This window comes from Lissotriton vulgaris, chromosome 1_1 (genome assembly GCF_964263255.1).
Source record: "Lissotriton vulgaris chromosome 1_1, aLisVul1.2, whole genome shotgun sequence".
In the NCBI taxonomy this organism is placed as follows: Eukaryota; Metazoa; Chordata; class Amphibia; order Caudata; family Salamandridae; genus Lissotriton; species Lissotriton vulgaris.
In genome coordinates, this window is record NC_141685.1 from 30,070,763 (window position 1) to 30,090,544 (window position 19,782).

General features: G+C 42.7%; 1 long non-coding RNA gene across 1 annotated transcript in view; it reads left to right on the forward strand.

Annotated features, from left to right (window-relative positions):
- The window catches only part of LOC147737044 (uncharacterized), a 64,400-nt gene extending 44,845 nt beyond the window's left edge, over nucleotides 1-19,555 (forward strand). Inside the window, exons 3-4 of the long non-coding RNA XR_015299288.1 lie at nucleotides 13,118-13,236; nucleotides 18,819-19,555. This is a non-coding gene — a long non-coding RNA (uncharacterized LOC147737044). The remainder of the gene's footprint in view (nucleotides 1-13,117; nucleotides 13,237-18,818) is intronic.
- Nucleotides 19,556-19,782: the final 227 nt, after the last annotated feature.

Here is a 19,782-nt window from a genome sequence, read left to right on the forward strand (position 1 = left end):
AGAAACGCTGCCGGATACCCCACGCACGCGCATGGTATACACCGGAGACATGCTCCGTACACTTCAACCGAAAACAATATTGACCTGTTACCATACGCATTCCGTAGGTAAACCTTTCTACTATTGTATGCGCTGCGCTCCACCCCCTACCGCACCTACTAAACTCGGACTTAAGATTGGACTTCTTAATTGCCGTTCCCTCCCCAAACACGCAATTGAAACTAATTTATTAATTCTAGACCATGACTTCGATCTGCTCTTTCTTACGGAAACGTGGCTATCAGACAGCACCGACTCGGACATTGTCGTGGCCTTGCCCCCAGGGTATCTCTGTCAAGCACTTCATAGACCCAAAGGGAGGGGAGGGGGGGTAGCCATAATTTTTAAGGATCATCTTACCTGCAGAACCACTGACGCCCAAATCGAGGACTGCGAAAGCTGCCAATTCTCCATTCTACTTCCCCCAGCCCACTCCCTGTCGGGCTTACTGATCTACCGCCCCCCGGGCCCCCCGGGAAAATTCCTTAACGCCCTTATTGAATCAGTCGCCCAATTAGCATTCTCTGTCAGCAATTTTCTCATTTTAGGCGATCTCAACTTACACTTGAATGACCCGACAGATCGGATAGCCGCTGACTTTCTCCAAGACCTGTCGTCACTCAACATCCGACTGGTAAACAATGAACCCACTCATGAGAAGGGACATTTATTGGATCCCGTCCTCACTAATGCGATAGCCATCACCACCAAGCCTCCCTTGATCCTCCCTTGGACAGACCACTGTCTTGTCCCAATTTCCTGGGAAACATCCCTCACCAACCCTCAAACCTCTAAAATTCGGACCACTGACAGGCGGTGGCACAAACTTGCACCTGGGGAATGGGCCGCCGTGCTAGCAGAGTCCACTCCTGAGCTCTCCAGCGATCCAGATATGGCTGACGGGCAGGTTAATGAATGGATAACCTCCTCTCTTGATGCACTCATCCCTAAAACCTCCTCTCTTAAACACCTCAAAAGAGTAGCCTCGGCTCCATGGTATACATCAGAGCTTAAAGCCCTGCGTCAAGAATGCAAGAAAACGGAACGATCCTGGAGGAAAGTTAAAACAGAATCAAACAAAGAGATCTATTCGGCTTCTCTCCTTAATTACAAAACCACCATCCGTAAAACCAAAATAGTGTTTTTTCAGGAGAGAATAGAGAAAGCAGTATGCTCTAGCAAGGAATCCTATGCTATCCTAAAAGACCTTCTGAAACCCCCAGCACCCGCACCTAAACATCCCACTGACCCTACAGCTGACCAGACCAAATGCCAACAATTGGCGGATTTCTTTCACGGGAAAATCCTAAAAATCCTCGAGGCGATTCCCTCCGCGATTCCGGACGAGGAACAAGATCTCCCGCAACCGTCAACATCCTGCCGTCTCTCTTCTTGGGGCCAAGTCACGACTGAAGAAGTAGAAGACACATTAACATCCATAAAAAGCGGCTCACCTAAGGATCCCGCCCCACTCCGAATTCTCAAAAAGGTAGCCTCCACGATCATCCCTCCTGTGACTCACCTGATTAACACCTCATTCCAACAGGGAGTCGTACCCCTAAGCTGGAAGGCGGCGGTCGTGAAAGCCCTGTTAAAAAAACCCTCCCTCGATCCCGAAAATCTGGCGAACTATAGGCCCATCTCCCTACTCCCAGGAATCAGCAAGATCGCTGAAAAACTGGTGAATAGAAAACTTTCCCAGTTCCTGGAGAGTAATAACATACTAAAAAGCTCTCAGACGGGCTTTCGCCCAGGGCAGGGCACAGACATCGCCCTCCTAGCAGCGGTTGAAGAGGCCAGAACGCTACTGGACGGAGGAGGATCAGTGGCAGTGATCCTCCTCGACCTAAGCGCGGCCTTCGACACCGTTGACCATCGACTCCTTATCAAAAGACTCAAGGGAGCCGGTGTAGAGGGCTCCGCCTTAGCCTGGCTTACATCTTTTTTGGCTCAAAGGACTTACCAAATCTGGGAGAACAACGCCCGCTCCTCCGAAATTCCCCTCCAATGTGGCGTGCCTCAGGGCTCCTCCCTGAGCCCCACTTTATTTAATATCTATATGTCCACATTGGAGGAGGTTATCATTCCATTCGGAGTGAGTGTCGTCAGTTACGCTGATGACACACAATTGGTTGTGTCATTATCCCACCCCAAACAACAACCAGCAGATCTATTTAATTGTCTTGTGCAGGTCCACCACTGGATGAACACTTCTGCCCTAAAATTAAATGGATCAAAAACGGAGGTTCTGCTCCTGGGCCCAAAAGGACTTACACTGCCCCCGAACATTTGGCCAGCATGTTTGGGCCCTCCTCCAGAACCCAGAGAGGAAGTAAAGAGCCTGGGAGTGTGGCTTGACACCGACCTCTCGTTTAATGTGCAGGCAAAGAAAGTGGCCGGGACCTGCTTTGGTCTCTTGAAGTCATTGAGGAAAGTCCTACCCATCCTACCCCCCAACTCCCAAAAGTTGCTTATTCAAGGCCTAATAATCTCGAGGCTTGATTATAGCAACGTGATATACCTGGGCGCCCCGGAGAGGACTCTGAATAAACTGCAAAGAATTCAGAATACCGCGGCCCGTATCCTCACGAATACTCCTGCCAGAGTGTCGGCCAAACCGGCCTTAAAATTCCTCCACTGGCTCCCTATAAGAGAGCGGGTCAAATTTAAGGCCCTGTGTCTGGCCTACAAACTACGACGAAATCAAGGCCCCCCTGCTCTCAAGAAATTCATCGCCCCTTATAAATCCTCAAGACCTCTCCGTTCCGACACCGAAAACCTCATTGTTGCCCCCAAATTTAAGAGAGCCCGATCGGGAGGAAGGCGTTTCTCAGTCCAGACTGCACGACTTTGGAACACCCTCCCCCGAGTCCTGCGTCTCGAATCTCAATACCTCCGGTTTAGGAAACTGCTTAAAACCCACCTTTTCCCACAGTGAATCATTCCTGGCCCTTATCTCGTTCCTTTGTTCCGCCCTCCCTGTCCTCTTTCTTGCCCCTCCTCTCCTTTTCCCCTCCCTTGGTCCACTGCACTCAGGAGATAGGATGTTCTTAGCGCTGGGATACCTCCGGGTGACTACGCGCTCTATAAAAATAAATAATAATAATAATAATAATAATAGACATCCTCTCTTACTTTTTATTCAACGCTTGCTTTTTTCTCATTTTTTTATCTATTTCTTTCCTCCACAATGCAGTGGCGTCAAACATGGCTTGACGAGACCGTTTGCGGAGCAGCTGCTCCTCCAGGCTCGAAAGGGCCTGGAGATCAAAGGAGCCAAACTGTGGCCACTGTAATTCAACATTGCTTTGTTTCGTATATTTTACCCATAAGGGAGAAAACATAATAGCAGATGGCCCATATTTAACATACATCTCATAACTTGGAGTTCCTTCTGGAGGAAGCGGGCAGGCTGCCTCCAGAAGGGAGTCCTCTGTACATACGCAACAACATAACTTTCGCAACTTACTACTGACTGGCATATTTTTACTTCATGTAGCAGAAACAAGAGTGACCCCTTTAACTAACCAGGGGATTGGAGTACTTTTAAATAGTAAAATCAAAAGATCCCTTGGTGGACAAATTGATTACTGAAAATCAATTCACACAAATAGCCCATGTATTAGAACTCTACTGAATAGTAAAAAAGAAAAGACTTTTCTGCAAAACAATTATACCATAAATAATTTATATAAACCACATATTTTATTAAAAAAGAGAATAAATAACCTCCTGCTCTCAAGCAGATTACAACTAATTGTTTCATTTAAAACAGCACCAGCATTCATTGTATGTGCTATGGTCTCTCGAGAGACACACTGCTCATAAAACAACACAATAATAATAATTCTAACCTTCAAATGCACTAAATCCCTATACAAGATAAAAAAGAAGAAAAGAAGAGAGACATAAAACAGACACCACAATTTGTCATAAAGTTACACATCCGGGTTTGCACTATTCTGGCTAATCCTTATACCAATTAATTCGTAATTTTGAAAGGATGAGCTGATTTCCCACAATTGTGTTATGAAGCGTCGACGCATTTCGATGGTCTTAAAGAAAATAGTCTATCTTTTTCAAGACATTCACTTTTTGTCTCTCTCAATTTGCAAGGCACGGATTGGTTGCCACTGTGCTTTATTCCTGTAGGCAAATACAGTCAAATATTTGTTTTAAAATCATGCATTATAACGCTGTCCCATGCATCACAGTATTCTTAGTTACAGAGAGCGTACAAATTATATAATTTTCCTAGATATTCTGATTGTTTATCTAATTCCTATAGGTTAGCATTTCTTCAATTATATGACATCCATATTCAGTTTATTTTTCACATTTTAACCCTGCTGTTATTCGCGATATTCTAATAAATGGGCTGTACCTTTGGTGCGTAATGACCACTCATTTTCAGAAATGCTCCTACTTACTAGGGATCTGTGCACAAATTGTACCCACCTTCCAGTAACTATCTTGTTATCAGACTTGATTATTCCAAATGTATGGGCACTATTTTGCCCTCTCTTTTACCTTATATCAGGTTATTCATCTCTCCTAGATGTGTCCCCTTTCAGCATCCTGCCATCTTTTCACTCTTTTTATCACAGGCTGATTCTAAAAACAAATTACCATATTGAGTCTATTTGTCATTGTTATACCATACATTTAATATTGAGACTAATCCCCCATTTAATCGCCCTACAGCTAAAACCTTATTACCTTTGTTAATTTGGCTGATGTGGCTTGTTGGTGGTCCCTCCTGTGCATGTGAACTCACCAACTTTAAAAACAAAGATCATGAAACTCTAATTGGTTTCTGCAACAAATTTGATAATACAAAGAATAAACAACTGTTTTTAAGGTGACCTCAACAAAATATTGAATTAAGCTGCCTAATTACCTAATAATATTACCTGCCTCCTATTATTGCATCAGCGTCTTGTTCCTTCTCTTTTTCTTTTATCTTTATTTCTTTGTGGGGGTACCACAAGTTATTTCTTCCCCAGTGAAAACCTCTGTTCCTAAAATAACAATGTATCTTTTTATTCCACTAATATTTTCCGATTAAATCCTTGCAGCCTCATGATGCCGAAATAAAAGCAGGCAGGGCTTACCTATTTGTACACGAAGTGGCCAAAGGAAACGTCCCCCATACGTTGTGCGTTATCAGCGTAGTAACTCTTGTGCCCTCCGAGCTATAACTTCCGTTTTAGCTGTACGGGACAAAATTGCCGACACATACCCCAAACTAGAGTGTATTAAAAATGACGGTTGCACTATCTATATCGCTAATCTCAGTACTCTTCTTACCAGAGAATGCGGGGGAAGCTCGATTCAAGGTGCCTGCAGCCAGTCACCTTCTCAAGACGCATCGAACGCCGATATCGAAATGCGTCAGCTTATAAATGTTCTCAGTATCCTCATTAGCCTGAAATTAATTAGTGTCTGGTGTGCCCGCTCTCATTTTGGGCGCACTCAGAATCCGTCTCTCCCCGAGGGCTTGTTTATCCCTGTTTACTTCCTGGGCATTACAGGTCAAACAGCCCGGAAGAGCTAAATGAATCCAAGACTCGTTTCCATGCCGTATTCCAAATTGCGCCTCTCACACGTACCTCTCCTCCCGCTTCCTGTTTCCATTCGGATGCACATGTACGTGCATCCAAGCCTCACTGTCATTTGCCAATTGCTGTCGCCCCAACTAGTTTTGATAGTAAAATTTATCTGTACAATTTTTTCTACACTTACTTTTGAGTAACACTTCCAACGAAGCGTTCATTCTTACTAAGTGTACATTTATTCCTGGTGCAATTACACCCTATTTATTAAACATCCTACATCACAATTTTTGCCTGATCGTTTGTCATCAATTATTTTGCATAAATTCATTATTATTTTTTATTTATTATTTTCAATCTTATTGTATGGATATTTCCTTCTTCAACTCCTTATGTTTACAGATATAGCTTTCTTATATAGTTCTAATTGAATTGTACAGTCTTCTTGGGCACTACTTCTATACTCTAAATCATTGCCTGCCCCTCACGGAGTGCACATTTCATGCTATTGGTATATTTACTGATTTGCTAACAACTTCATCCCCTCCTCTCTTGTGTTGCGAAAACACATGAACCACTGTTCACCCATCTTTCTAATGCTATCTAGATTTCCACCTCTCCTGCTCACAGTTACTTTCTCCAAAATGAACCACCTAAATTGGTTACAATCGCGGCCCATTTTGGGGTAATGGTCTGTCATAGGAGCATTTTCCTTATTGTTTTTCAATGCTGACCTATGTTCTAGCAGTCTAATGCGGAGTTCCCTTCCCGTCTACCCTATGTAGCCAAGGCCACATGGACAGATAAGGAGGTAAACCATGATCTTACTTCTGCAATTAAGAGTAGTTACTCCCAAGTCCTTTCCATTAAAATTACAAAAAAATGTTATTATACAGTTTGGACAGATCGAGCATGAGCCACGTGGTTTCCTATTGCTCTTTGATTCTGTAAAGTAGTTTGGAAGGTCCCATCAATGTTCTTGTATGTTTTGACTAAAGTGTTTCTTAATGTTTTGTCTAAACGAAAACAATGGATTCGTTAGTGGTGTCAGCATGCCGTTGTTAATCATTTTCCAATTGCGGTTTACTATATTCTTGATCTTATTACTCAAACCTGAGTATTGACTCACAAACACTATTCTTTCTCAGGATTTGTTCTTTTTTTCTTTATTCATGTTAAGGAGGTGATCCCTATCCTAGAATCGGGCTCGTTTTAAGGAGTGTTTGATCAGTTTTTTGGGGTAGCCCCTAGCTCCTAGTTTCTTTTCCATAATTTCAGCATGATGGTAAAAATCCCTCAGTGTTGTACAACTCCGCCTTAATCTTAGGAATTCCCCAAAGGGGATGTTATCCTTTTGTGTACAGGGGTGATTGCTCTGATAGTGTAACAATGTATTCTTATCTGTAGGCTTGGTGAACAGCTCTCCCTCAAGTGCCCCTTGGGAGTCCTTGATTTTAATATCCAAAAATTCTACACAGCTATCACTGTAATTTACAGTGAATTTTAGATTTTCATCTCCCAAGTTAAGCCATTCCAAGAATGACAACAAGCCCTCACTGGCACAATTCCACATGAACATTATATCGTCTATAAAATGATGCCAGTGAGACACATTCTCATAATATGGTGCCATCCCGTTATAGATATGTTTGAGCTCAAAGTCGCTGACATAAAGGCATGCCAGACTGGGGGCACAAGTGGCCTCCATACTGGTCCCCTTGATTTGTTTGTACAGCTCATCTTTGTACAGGAAAACATTGTTTTTTAAGACCATCTCAATACAGTTCAAAATGAGCTGTTTGTGTTCGACATTTAGATTCTCATCATTTAAGATAGATGACATCACTTTTATTGCGTCATCTTGCAGGATATTTGTATACAGAGCTTATTTTATCCTTAATCACCAGATCGTCGGCATAAAGCAAACATGCAATATGCTTACCATCTTGTTTCGCAGGGTCAATGGCAAATCTGCTAGGAACAAGGAAAACAGCAGGGCGGCCAATACACATCCCTGCCGCAACCCATTTCCAATTTCAATCCTCCCAGATAAACTTCCATCTATATCTAAAATTATCTGGGCCCAGATCTTAGTATGGAGTATTTGAATCGGACTTAACAAATCTTTTGGGATACAGTAACTAGTTAAGGCCTCCCACAACAGCTCCCGGTCCACCAGATCGAAAGCTGCACGGAAGTCCACAAAACAGCATAATAAACTTCCCTGCGTTTCAATCGACTTCCGCGCTATGGCCCATAGAGCAAAGCAATGGTCAATTGTGGAGTGGCCTGCTTTAAACCCCCATGTTCTGGGGGTATAATCTGATTATCTGGGCCTGCAGCGCGGGCAAGCTCCAAACTTGCTATAATTTTCTTTATATAGCTTGAGGTAAAGTCTTCTTTGATGTCAACCCTCAGCTGTGGCCAAACTGGCATCCTTGACTCTTCTTGTATAGGCCATTTCCCATATATTTCTCCCAGGGAGCCCCCCCATTCATCTTCAGGGACCATATATTCTAGAGAACCTGCTTTTCTACCCACACTTTCTTGGACTAATTTCCAAAATCCTTTGACATCTATATTTTCAATTATTTTGCCCAGCACTTATCTTTATAGGTTCTTTTTTTGTTACGAATTAGTGTTTTGTATTTTGACCTTAGTTACTGGAGGGACAGAGATAATTCCACATTAAACCTGACCCTTACCCTTCTCGCCTTCTACCTGATCTGTGCCTTGGCTACCCGGCATTTATCGTGAAACCAGGTGTTCACATTTTTATTAACACTATGGCGCCCAGGCCCTGCCTTTCTTAATTTAATTTTTTTCTTTAAGGTGTCCACCAGCTTGCCTACGGTGGATTCAAACCAGGCAATTCCATTTCTTAATTGAATTTCTTCTACAGGAATAGCCTGCTTTAATTTCTCGATATATTCCTCTGTTATACTAGTTGTCAACCGTTTTGGATAATCCACATGTACCTGCAAAACCCTTTCTCTATTTTTGCTTCTTGATAGATGTAATTCTGCCCTCAATGGATAATGGTCGCTACCTTTCATTTTCACCACCTCAAAATTTTTAATTAGCCCAAAGCATCAGGCCTGACAAAACACATAATCTAATGGGCAGAGTTGCTGGCCCCTCAAAAAAGTGCGTCCTGCTGGCCAATCTGGCTGCATTCTCCCATTTACGCACACCATGCCCAGTAAACCCATCAGCTGAGTAAAAGTCGCATCCTTTGGGGAGATCTCTCCTCTAGAGAAAATGGCTACTTCGATATTATAAGATTCTAAAAATTCCTTGTGACAATTATCCACCCTTTGGGGTCTAATCTATGATTACAATCACCGAACATCAATAATATATCCTTCTGATTCTTTACGCTAACATACTCTATATCTTCTTTCAGTTTTCCCAAATTCACCTTATATTCATTGTCCTTTCCCTACTGTATATAAACGTTTATAATACATATTCCATCAAAGCAGGGATCCGACTTCTGCAGTAGGACCCTACAGCCTAATGCCCAATCACAATGTAGTTTCAAATTCTGAACCTTCCCAGCTATCTGTGTGGAACTCTGCATTAGTTGGCCCCCAATGGCCTCCCCAGAGTATTTTTCTTTGCTGCTTTAGAGTGTTGGGCGAAACCTTCTGTAACTAGGGTTGCTAGGGTATCGTCACACAGCCAAGTCTCCTGTGTAGGCAGACAATATCATTACTCTTAATGAATTTATCAAAATTATTCTGAGTCGATATTTTCTTGTAGCCATTTATATTCCATGATAGAACTGATAGGCTGTGTGACGACCCATGCCCCTAGTCAATTTCACTCAGGAACCCCTCCTCTTCTTACTCCCTAATTTCTGGGGATGCTAGGACATTAAACCTATTTCCAGCAAATATATCTGTAGTATCTTGCAAATTCGTTATCAGTTATAGTTATTGCAAGATCCTCCTTCTTATTCCAACTTGAGTTGATTAACCTTATCTGCCGTAACCCTAGTCCAGCATGATTCGTAAGGAAGTGCTGCCCCTGGAATTCCTCCCTTCTTACCAATCTAATCCCCTCCTTTTGCAGCTTATTTTTGGCATTCTCTGCAGCGGCTTTCACCAAGGCAGAGTAGAAGAGGAGCTTGGTCACATCACCCCCTTTGCTATTTGGAACAAACCCTACTTCTCTAAGGTCCTCTGTGCCAGTGCTGCTGAGGCTTGCACATTTTGACATGGAGAATATAAGTTGTGATCGATTTAGTGGGTTTAATTTCCTGACTTTTTTTCCGCCCTTGTCCTGGCCGTATGGTTCTAGGAAAACCCATAAGTCGGGGGTACAATCTTGCCTTACACCGTGGATGTCTCCCATTAATCTAGCTTCCCTTTTCTTTGTTGGAATGTCGCCCTGATCTTTTTCTTTGGTGGTCTTCCTACGTCTAGGATTTCCAGGTCCCAATTGTGTAGTTATCCTCAATTCTGTACCTTTCCCCTCTTTCTCCTTTTTCCGTTTCGTTGTTGGTGCCAGACTACTTTTACTGATCTTTGATCTTTCTAGCCTATTCCAAGGTTCTTCTCGTTCGGCTATCGGCTTTGCATTATACTCCTTTGATCTTTGTGTTATTTCCCTCTCTTGACATTCTTGTTTCTTCCTTTCTCCTTTCACTCTTCTCACCTCCCTTACACGATGCCTTATTTGTTGTCTTATTCTAAGGGCGACCTCCTCTTCCCCCTTGACCTCGGGAATCCACTCATGTCATATCTCCTTTCACACCATTTCCTCACAATAATTGGCTGTCGGGATATTTATACAGTTGGTTCCTCTTTCTTTAGCTTGGGAGCCCTTAACAAAGCTACCTCTTCATGCTTACTGCCTACCCCCTCCTGTTCCCCACCAATCGGTCTAACTAATGCCGGCATTAACCCTCTGATTTGTGACAACTCGCCCAACATTGTTTTCGACGGCTCCCCCTGGAACATTCTTGGCGAAGAGGACAGCCGTGGATTCAAAGAAACCCCAGAGATGTTAAATATGGTCTGGTTTGGAGAGGCTAGACCAACCTCACCCATGGACTCAGAGGTTGGGTAGGCCTCAGCACTTGACTCCTTGTCCGTCACATCCTTCCCCTTGAAATGACTTTCCAAAAAGTCTTTGATTGAGTTAGACACTGATGAACCACCTTTTGCTATTTTTGGTTTTGCTGATTGCAGTGTTAGCGTCAAGGATTGTACATTCCTTGCTACTTGTTTTTTACTTCCAGTTGGCTCACTCATCGCCCCTTTTGATTTACCTACTCCGCTCCCTTCACCTGCCACTGGAATGTTAATCTCATTCTTTTTCCCGTTTTATAGTCTTACGGGTTATTGCTTGGGACGGTGTCATCTTTTAGATTTCCTTCTTCATTACTCGCACTCTGGTCTCAGGTCACCAATCCTATAGCCTGTTTTAAATGCTACACCCCTATTCCAATCCTCCGCTGGGATTAGATCACGAGGCCCCTTTTCCCAATACCAATTCAATAACCTGTACCCATGTGACTAGCGCCGTCGCTTTTGGGTTAGTTTTAATGTCCTTGATTATTAAGAAAAACAATTACAGCCCTTCCATATTTTAAACCTATGGAGGACAACTGCTCCTCAATTACCTCTGTTTCACGGTTTGCCGCTGTGCACTCCGCTCTTCCAGCCCCCTGCGACCGTTGGCTAATTGTCTGCTCAGGTGCTGTCACCAACTCTAACTCAGCAGGTTCCTACAGCACTTCTTAGGGCCTGTGTTTTATTTTAAGTTTAATTTTAAGGTTAATGTGCCAGGGTTTCGCGCCTCAAGCTCCTCAGCTAAACTCTAGACCTCCCCCCTGGCCTCCGGCTGCAATTCTCGGCCTCCAGGCAGGCGCCACTGGCCCCTGGATCCTCTATTCACTCAACGCTCTGCTCGGCGTTCGCTTGGCGTTCAGAAAGAGCGGAGCGGATGCAGGTACAGTATCCCCGGGACAAACGGGCATGTGCACGCAAACACAAGCGCATGCGCGTGAGATCCAATACGTCCGCTCCAGGCGTCTGGCGTCCAATGCTTCCTGGAGCTTCCTGGGGCGAGAGCAAGTACGATTGTGCGTGCGGTAACTGGAACAGAGTGTATGGGGAGGGAATATGATCAGCTCTCTATGCCTCAGTACCTTGTCCCAAATATTTAGTGTTAGGGCCACCGGAGCACTTGAGTGTCTCAAGACTGCTGTGTGCAGACCCGATCGCTGGCAGCACCCTGGAGTATGTGTGTATAAATCAGATTATGTTGGAAGTAACCTGCAATACAGTGGCAGGCAGCACCCTGCCGTAGAGTAGGATTTCTCATAGTATTTTATTTCCTGGCACATTAATGGTGATAGTCTTTTAACTGGCAGAAGAACAACACTGACCATACATTTTCCGTACACATTCGGAATGGCATTTCGTTCTGCTGGAATAATAACACAAGTTATCTTGCACTCTGCTATGATGTTGCATAGATTGTTGGCTGCAATCCATTCCATGTTTCATTCAAACATGCGTTCTGCAGGGCACATACATGATTTGCTGCTGTAGAGAAATAATGCTCCTGTGTACTGTGGCAGACTCAGAAATATTGAAAAACGTCATGATTTCTCTTTCAGCATTTCCTAGTAAAATCTTTCACTTTTTGACTCATACATTTGGCAGAAACAGAACTTAGTACCATTAAAATAGTTGTGATGGGGAACAGCCATGTGGGGTTAGGACTGGCTCGACCAGAGTGCTTGCTGACTCGGAGGAGTATGGAGTTGACCACTTTGCCTGGTCCGGTGTGGAACCAAGCCAGCGATGCTTTGCTGCAGGCTCATTTGCCCTGATAGCTGGTCAACAGTTTGAGGAGGAGGAGGTGAAGAGCTGGCTAAGTGTGCCATGACGCTGGCATTTCAGTACATCCCTGAGAAGTGAGCTTTGAGTTGATGTAGTGTTCCTCTTATACCACGTGCAATTCACCCTCTCCAAAGCCTCAAGAATTCCTGGGTGTGAAGGGCGGCTAATTCTGATTGGGTGCTTGATAGTTTTCCAGAAACTCATGTTCTTGATTGTTCTTGTTTGTTAGTAGTTAATTAAACACGCCCAGGGGTTTTATCTCTTCAGTTGGCACAAGCTGCAATAAAAGTTTCTTTCTCGTTGCAAAAAAATATGAACGACCGACGAGCCTCTGTAGGTCAAAGAATGGAAGGGCTGGGGAACTGTCAGTCATCTCACTGCTAAGCAGAGCAGTGTCATGCTTCATCCTCACTCAGGCCTCTGATTTTAACTAACATCGCTTAGAACACTGGGACTTTAGAACCCATCCTTTTAATGAGAAAAACAAAACTACAAGTCCCATAAGCAATACTGGTGAAAGGTGTCACGCATGACCTGGGACAACATCCGATTCAATGCATCCAGTTCCATTTTTTAAGTATTTGAGGCAATATTGAATTTATAACCTTTGTTTTTTATGGTCATGAGTCACCAGAATACTAAAAACGTGTCTTTTATTTTCAGGGTCAAATAAGTAATGGTCACCAGCTTGGAAGCTCTGTTAATTCTTCAGTATTTGTCATTGATCTCCATATGTGACTGGTTTGGGTCTGCCCCTGCATCGTTCCCGATAACTCGCACAGGTAAGGAGCTTGTAGCAGCAACATGATAACCCCATACTCGTCTGTAAGAAGTGCGCTCGGAGGCAGGTATTCGATCATTTTTGTGAAACAAGCAAGTGCCAATATCTGCTATGTACATTTGTTAAAATAAAACAGTCAAATCACAGTATACTGTTCTGGAGGTTCGTCCCAGAGACATTATCTGTAACTGAATGCAGACACCCTAGGAAGCATGTGCTTTTAAGACAAGTTGCGTTCACTCACCTGAAGGTGACATGCTTCATCATCTCTAACATAGTGCACTAGTTACGGTAACCCTCCTAAAATTCAGGACATATTGACTTATCCAATAGCGAGGACGCCGCATCAGAAGGCAACTGGTTTGAAAAGCACATGCTTCCTAGGGCGTTCCGTTAGAGATAATGTCTGTGGGACTGAACTTCCAGAACAGTATACTGTGAGTTGATTTATATAAAGAATGTGTATACTGAACTGTCATTTTCCTCGTCATCTCGTATGATATGTAAAATAAAACACAACACACCTGGAGGCCAACAAATCTATCATACATTTAATGCAAAAATAGCAAAAGGCCAAGCAAACTAACAAGTGACAATTGTCTTTGCAATGGACGAGAGCATCCACCCTAAAGCAAGTTGGAGTATATAATGCTAATGCTCCCCATGTATTTTTATACACTTTTCTCCTAATACAAGTCAATGAAACATGAACACGTGATAGAAACAGTTACTAAAACAACACTAATGAGTAGGAGGCAGGATCTACTCTCCAGAGGAATGTGAGGAGTCCGTGAGGTGCAGATAAAAGATACACAGACAAGCTGCAGAATTCACTGTTTCTGGAAATAACACTTCTGTTTGTCAGTATTCCATTTACTACAAGATGCAGGAAAGTGTGCTGATTGACATCACTAAATAAAATGGTTCTGGGCCCTAATAGAATCTTATAACTTTGCAGGCATATTAAGGCGAACAGACACATCAAATTAATATAAGAATATTGTAATTTGGTAACATAATATATCAATGCATGTTGTGGCATTGATGTGTATGATGTGTAAACAATTATCGGTATTAAAGAAACCAGTATATCCAGTTATGCTTTCTCAATTCCTTCTTCCTAGAGGCCACCACTGCTGCTATCCAGCCGTATTCAGCAGTGCCTCCTGTGACCTGGAATCCTGTATTTAATCAATACCAAAGGTTGTCAATGCTTCTAGCCAACTCCGGTCACTGGTGCCACTCGCACCCCACCACCCTTGGGCCTGTTATTCTTTTAGCTAGCTCCAGTCAGTAGTGGCCTCTTGGACCTGTATGTAAGCCTACTAGCCAGCTCCTGTTAGTATTGCCCCCTGGGACCTGTTATCATTCTAGCCAACTTGAGTCATTAGTAGCACCTTGGGACTAGTGATCATACTAACAATCTTCAGTCAAGATTTGCTCCCTGAGACCTATTATCCTGCTAAGTAACTCCAGTCAGTAGTGACCCCTATACCTTAAATCCTGCAAACATTCAAAACCAGAGGTTAACTCTACTGCCAACCAGTTCCAGTCAATATTGACATGTATTGTTAACCTGCTTGTAATGAATAACAGAGGTGAGCGTTGTTGCTAGCCAGCTCCAGTCACCAGTGCCCGTCACATATTATCCTCAATAGGATCAATGCCCAAGGCCTGTGCAGCTGCTAACCTGCCCTAGTCAGTAGTGACATCCCAGACCTGTTATTCTGCATATAATCAGCAAGGCTTCAGCCCTAATAACACTCACCCCACATCCTGATGGTATATTAGCAATGTCATTTATTTACATCATACAGTAGTTACCGCACTATATCACACGATCCCAAAAACAAAGAAAATAAAAATTTGCCTAACCGTTCAGCACTCCACCTTGTCAAAAATGACCAAATCACACCAAGCACTATAGCCTGCTACATCACATGGTACACTCAGCCACAACATGACAAGATACCACGGCAGGGATTTGGGGCCATTAATCCTCTGTTTGAGGCATGTATGCTGTAGATGCACATGCTTCGCATACTCCTGCCATCTCGTGTTGGGTCCGGATGTTTGCAAGTTGTTTAATTATTACCCCTAGATTTATATTCCGGCATAAAAATTACCTGCACCACTTAACAAATCTCTATTAGTTTCATCCCCTGTGATACTCTCCCTCTTTGCTCTATTCGTTTCCAATTGTGATGGCTTATTTTCCACCTGTTTATTACTTTCCTCCACTTGCAGCATTTCAAAGGACTGAATTTTCCCATTCTCTATCATTTTTATACTATCAGCTTGATTGTTTATGCATTTATTTTTCATATCTGCTTGTACCTCCGATAGATCCTTATTAAATAGAGGGTAAAAGGGTTTTGTAGGAGACATATGTTTACCCTCACCTTCACAATATGATATTTCTCATGGTTATTTCCAGTGTTCAATCTCACTATATCTGATGCATTTGTATTTTTTATACTTTTAGAAGCTTTATTTCTTGCTTTCCGTTGTTTTTTCGTCTGTCTTTTTGATAGATGAACTTTCGGAGCTGCGTCTGTCATTGTTGATTGTGTCGGTTTATCACTTCTTGATCTTTTGTTTTATCATCTATTTTTTCTTTAACAACAACAGTATTGTCTCTACATTTTATTGTACCTTTAGAGGGGCAGTCGGTCTTGATGGTTTGAATTCCCACATTATGAAATTTCACTTTTACATCGTCAATTATTGTTTTTTAAATATCGGGAATGGTAGCTAGTTTGTTAATTAGTGGGGCACAACTACACTCTGCATACGTAGATATTGGCTGAGATTGTGCCCTTACTATTAGATTATTTTGCGTTGTTATCTTCTGCTCAATTCCGGTAACAGAGGATGCCATAGCGCTCGAGATCTATTTGGACCTCCTTTTTGTTGGACTGATATGTTAAAGCTTCCAGAGTTAATTGCGAGGTTTTGAAGAAAAAATCCCAAATTGCTCCCGCGTTCCCACTTCTTGGTACCTGAGTACCTGGGCTATGGTGTTGCCCATTTATGAAAGATAGGTCCTTATACTTCTCTTTTTGTGGTCCTTGAAAATCATGTCCCTCATCACAAGAATGAATGAATTGTGGACTACTATTCAAAACGTCTTTATGATACGGAGTACTCCAACGCTGCAGAGTTTCTGGGTTGCTGTTGTATTCGTCCTTATTAATTTAAGATCCGTTATTTTGATTATATTTCGGCTGGTCCTGTTTTTTAACTGAATTCATTTTAGACAGAGTAAGATCTGATTTCAGTGGGGTATTGGCTTCCCTTATGATTTTCACCCCACCATTTAGTTCATTTGGAGCTTCTTGCTCTGGTTGATTTATTTGGCCCAAATTAGATGGTTCCCCTGTACCGTTACCTTTTCTGATTTTTACTTGCACTTCTATTGGCCTTGGCTGCCTAGTTGGTAGTAATTGCTGAGTATCTCCCATTGTTAGATTTGTGCATTTTGCGTGGAATAGTTAACGTCTCTAGGTCCGTTATTTGACCCCAATGGTTGACTTGGTCCTTAGTTTAATTTGACATTCGTTTGACTTCAGCTTCAGACTCAGGGTGGCCTGGTTCACTTACTCCTTGCTTAGGGGATATAATATTTGTTCCACTCAGTGGTTTAATTGGAGTTGGAAGGTCACATGGATTAATTAGCAATGTTAGCATAGCACCAGTTGGGTCTTTCATAAAATCAAACTTTGATGGTGACTTTCCCAGTTTCCCAAATGTATGGACCTTAGATGATTTAAAGGACTGTATGTCACCTGCCTGTTTTATTTTAAACTTATCTAATATTACTGTTTGTTGTATTTTTCTTTTCCTTTTGCTAGGAGGGAAAGGTGGCCGCTCCTTTCCTGACCTCATAATACACCCTCTAAGGGGAAGAAGTCTTGCTTCTTTCAGAGAATCAAACGGGCCAGTGACAAGACCAAAGGGTGCTTTGATACAACAGAAACACCTCCAAACACCTCCAAGGGAAAAAACCCCCAAGGCACACCTCAGTACAGAATCCGCCGGTACTGCTGGTTACTTATTGATTTAATTAATCGGTTGATTAATAGCTGGGCTCCGGGTAGGGCAGTAGTCTAGGCATGATGAGTAATTCAGGGGTCGAGGAGTGCTTCAACAGGGTCAAAGTCTATTGTCAATTTCCCCTTTGCATAATTTCTCAGATTTTGTTTTACAGACTTATTACAGACTCCAATGGCTCAGCGACTTATGGACTGAGCAACCTTAACTACTCACCACACGCCACACACCTCTTGCCACTTGTCACTCACCACTCACTGTCCATTGCTTGTTCGTTGCTATTCATCGCTGTCAAGAGTACAAGGGAGAATGCTGGCAATCGTTCAGGAGCAAGAGCGGCATCCAGAGCCAATCCCACTACTGACAGCAGATGTAGGCACTCCACTCCTCTGCTCAGCTCTGCTCAATGCTTAGTAAATACTTAAAATCAGGTGGCAGCCAAGGCTCCTCTGTGCCCTCTGTGCCTCTGTGCCCTGCAGCAGCCACCGCACCAGCAGCACCACAGGCCAATGCTCCTTTGACCCCTGCAGCGGCCGCCACACGAGCAGCACCAGCAGCGCCTTAGCACCGCGGTGCCGGCAGCGGTCGTTCCTGCCCCCACAGCAGATCCATCAAACTTAAAGCGCCCGTATAACAGGACGCAGGAGAAACCTTCGAGAGCGGGAACCGGTCACAAAACAAACCCGGGCAGTCGTTCCAGGCTCCGCTCCTCTTGCTTGTTAACTCCTCCTCGGCTCGGCCCCTCGGCTCTACTCAATACACTCTGAACTCAACGCCGAATCATAGGCCGACAATGACCATGAACACCAACAGAGGTAAGAATTGTTTTTCCCCGAGTTAGTAAAAAAAACAACATAATCTTGGCTGCGTCTGCTGCACCCAGAGTCTTATGCGTCTTTTCAGTCTAATTTTTCTGTCTGGAAAAAAATGGTGTCCTAATTTTCTGCACTCAGTAAATCCAGGTGCAGAAACACCTAACCACTGATAATCAGGTGGAATAAAATGAGCACATGTAAGTACGCCTTAATTTCATTGCCCTTGATTCATACTCTGGACCATAGTTGAGGGATTGGTCTAGGCATAGTCCTCGCAGCACACTATATTTGCTTGAGGCTGAGGCCAAAACTCAAAAGTCAGGATACCAGATACAAGTAGGTGGTAACTCAGGGCAGGGGAAAATGACTGTTGTCAGTGGAGGAGTCCTTCCCGTACCAGAAATCTGCATTACAAATTAATTAATAGTGTATATTTTTTTAATATCAGTTTGGTGCCAGTCCATATGACTTTAATATCTGCATTTAGGATTCTATGTTACAACTCCATAGGGTACATGTATCCTTTGTGAGCTTAATAAAATGCTGAAAATTCTACAAATCCTCATTCCTACATTCAAGTACTCTCAGGCTACCATTCTACACTCTGCACTGTCTGAAAAACAGCTCACCATCTTCAAAATTCTGCATTGATTTGGCTTGTAAATTATATTTTTGGAAATGTACATGTATTATCTATTTAATTTTATTACTATAGGTGATTGAAATTACGGACGAAGAAAGCAGGATTTAGCACTAAGCAACTGAATGTCAGTGCCATAAGAAGGATTATTTTGAAAAACTGAAGGGCATCCAGCATTCTACGTTTAAACAATTTCCAAAAATCTAAGTGTGGCGAGGAAAGTACTATACCTGTAAGTGAAGTATCTAATTTTGCATTTCATTAACCCAGAGCAAAGCCATATCTGTGCACCCAGCATTAGAAATAATGTAGAAAGACCACTTCAGCATCCTCATCTGAAATATTATCAGAAAGACAAATTGCGTCAGCATGACAGAATAACGTTCATCTGAAGCATCATGTAATTCTAGAGAGGAAGCACACACTGCATAAAAGAAAGTTACAACAAAAGGTTTCTTCTGGATACCATCAAAGAAAAGACACTGAAAGAAGACTTCGAAGCTGACACGTTAACAACCAAAAGATTGGAAAATCAACTTTGTTCAACAACTGTTTTTAACCAGTTACGCAAGATTAAGACTATCTGCCTCGGGATTTAACACCTCGACCCACTCTGCTCACTCTTACGAAAACCTTAATAATTCACCACTTTATTGTGTTCATGACCATCTCAGATTGTTTCCTTTTTATTGTGTACTGTTCTGTAATTCTATGTAAATCGCCTCAACATTATCTGTTGTGCAGGAGTGATATGTAAAATTGTTAAATATAAAAATGGATTAAAGGAGCACCATTGCGTTATAGCTAATGTAAATAAATCCTCGTCTTCAGAACTACAAACCTTAACCTTTCACCAAACATAGAAAGGGTAGAAGGAACTGATGTTCTGCGACTAATGATCCACAATAGTACTGTGCACGTTCAAACGCCCTCAGTTACTGTCATTACGTCAGTGCAAAAAGGTACTTATCAGTTTAATCATTAAATATCAGTCTAACACCTTATTACTGCATTGCTAAGAACCTATACAAATAGATTT